Here is a 2,906-nt window from a genome sequence, read left to right on the forward strand (position 1 = left end):
CGCGCGGCCGAGGGTGGGTGTCACACAGGGACAGCAAAAGTGCGTGTCTGCGTGTGTGTTTGTATTGGAGTTAGGGCTTTGAGACGTGGCAATGCTCTCTGAAAGCTGTGGAGGTTAAATATGAAAGGCGACCGTAAGGGTCCTCAGAGCCAGGAGATGGGAAGGCGCAGAGCGCCGGAATGATTTTGAAGGCAAGGGAGCCCAATAAGGACGGATGAGGGGGCGGCGGAGGGGAAAATGGGAGAGGGAGGGAGCCGAATCGTGAGGGTGCGAGGCAGGCAGTGCGCACGAGCTGGAGTCAGAGCGAGTGGGTGGGAGGCGTGCAGGCGAGTCCAAGCAGAGAGCGAGGAGGAAGGGCGACAGCAGCCCCCGCCGGTCCGGGTGCGCTGTCCATGGTGCTAACGCGGTCAAGCGAGCGCTGGCTTCAGAGAGGGGTGGACCAGAGAGACCTTGGCGAGGCGGGAAGGGTGGCTGAGAGGTGTCTTGTATTACGCATTAACTGGTGTATTGTTTGAGGTCTGGCTCTGGCTGCCGGAAAGGAGGCGCGGTTCCCGCGCCGCCCTCCTTCAAGACAGTACCGAGGTCGCTGTGACCTCGAGAGCCTGAGAGGCTGGACCAGAATCAGGAGCAGTTCGAGAGCTTGGGAAGGGGACAGCGGGGGAAGGAACTGCGGGGGAAGGGCACCGACGCACTGATGGGCTCATTTCAGCTCCTTAGTAGCGCCTAATGCCTGCCTACTGAGCCGCGCGATCCCCGGGGGCGCACCAGTCCAGCGCTTCCAAGAGTGCAGTCGCCAGACTCACTGTCCAGGCTCTGACTGACGGCTGGGGAGAAAGACTGCTGATCGAGGCAATTAAAATCCATGCTGGAGTCTATCACCGAGGACCTCGGGCTGGGGAGAAAATAAACGAATGGAAACTTCTTGGAAGGGGCTGAGGGAGAGGAGCTAGAGTCGGCAGGATGACGGCTGATGGGGGATGGGATTGGGTCATTTGGTGACCTTGGCCTGCGGAGGCGTGGAAAGGCCGCTTCTTATGTGTGACAGGAATCAGTGTGTGCGTGGGAGGCGTGCACAGAGTCTCGAACTAAGCAATCTGAGATTTCCAAATCGAGGCGGAAAGATGGCATTGTCTGCTGGGTCCTGCTTTTAGCGGGCCTCAAATCAATGACCACCCCTCCACCAAAAATCTGCAGGATAGCATAGGGAATACGAGGAGACTGGCTATTTCTGTGGCCTGGTGAAAAGAGGTTTCTCCTTTCCTGAGAAAGTTAGAGTCTCTCTTTTCTTATAATTTCCTTTTCTCTAAAATCTGTTAAACAAAGGGAGGGCGCCCTGAGAATTCGGGCCTGTTGAGTTCGCGCTGCTGTCTTTCCCTTGGCTGTAGAGAGCAGCGGCCCGCACACCTTGTAGGTCCTGGGCAGGTGGAAAGAGGGCGAGGAGGACAGGATGGGACTGGGCTGCCTTCAGGCCTCCAGCGTCATGCATTCCTGGGATACTGCTCCCCTTGGGTGGGCGCTTTTCATTACCATTGTGTTCCAGCTACTTTTTCTCTGACCTCTTGAACCAAGTCACTCCAAGCTGCTGCCAAAGCAGGGACCCATGGATCCTCAGTTTTGGCTACCACCCTTCGACTCTGGCCCAGGAAGGACGTCGTGGGGCCCAGGGTGGCCGCCTGCAAACCCAAGTCTTGTGTCCCTAGGCACGTGTGTGTGTGTGTGTGTGTGTGTGTGTGTGTGTGTGAGTGTGTGATTGGCCAATTCTCTCCACAAAGCTTTATTTTCTTCCCATGTGACCGAGCCAAGAGAAGCGGTAGGATCTGCCCTCTGCCACCTGGCCCGAGCTGGGCATGGCACAAAGCCAGCTGTGCTGAGGAGCCTGCATCAGGCCGCGGGAGCACTGTGGGCACCGACCCAGGCTTCAGTTCGGCCCCTCTCGCGGGCACTCCAGTGGAGCCAGGCAACAACGCCAGGGTGTACAGACTTGGTGGTTCTGCCGTCTGCTAGCTGTCTGGGCAGCTCCGCCGCTCTTGCTCCAGCAGTGCAGATACGCGTCGGAGAGACGGGTTCTTTGTTTAAATCCACTCCACATCCTGCACATTTCGCTGCCAGCCAGCGGGCTGCGGTGGCAGAACTTTTCGACTATGGATGAATGGTCGAAAACATAAAGGTTCTTCAAAACAAGAGTTTCAAACACACACAAAGCCCCCGAAGGAAGAAGTGGATTAAAACACGAGGAAGGTAGAAATCGCAGCACCTGGATTTAACGGATTTTAAAAAACACGACTTAAAATGCTGTTTAAACTCCATTAAATCCCGCAGCTCTGGGGTACATTGAATCCAAAGGTGGTATTTACCCCCCTCTCTCTCTTTTTTTTTTTTAAATTAACACCTCCTTCTTAAGATGCACACCGCATTTGATTTGTTCTCCCTCAAACGCCGTCCCTCCCTAGACGGCAATTTGCTTTATAAAGACTTATATTTCTCCGAAGAGTCCACTCCCCCCTTTGTCAGGCTTGGGTTGGAGATAACAAAAGAGCTCAAGGAGGTAATAATTACCGTCATTAGTTCACAAAGGAGGCAGCCACCGAATGGGAAGGGGAGGCGGGCCAGCGCTGGGGAAAAGCTTTCCAATTCCTTTCCTCGAAAAAGGGAGCAAGACCACGCTCCGGGCCGCCTGCCGGGCCGAATTCCTTGGCTAACCTATTTCTTGCTAGTGGTTTACCCAGAGATGGCGTTGCAGGCCTGCCAAGGAAGAGTGTCTGGTACAAGTTTTCCTTCATGTCCTTCCAGCGTTTAAACGTAAAAGGACAGAAAAAGAAGAAAGATGGAAAGGAGAGAAAAAGAAAAGAAAATACAAAAGAAAAAAGGAAAACAAAATCATTGCATCCTTTCACCAAACGTTTGCC

This window comes from Pteropus vampyrus, unplaced genomic scaffold (genome assembly GCF_000151845.1).
Source record: "Pteropus vampyrus isolate Shadow unplaced genomic scaffold, Pvam_2.0 Scaffold180, whole genome shotgun sequence".
Classification (NCBI taxonomy): Eukaryota; Metazoa; Chordata; class Mammalia; order Chiroptera; family Pteropodidae; genus Pteropus; species Pteropus vampyrus.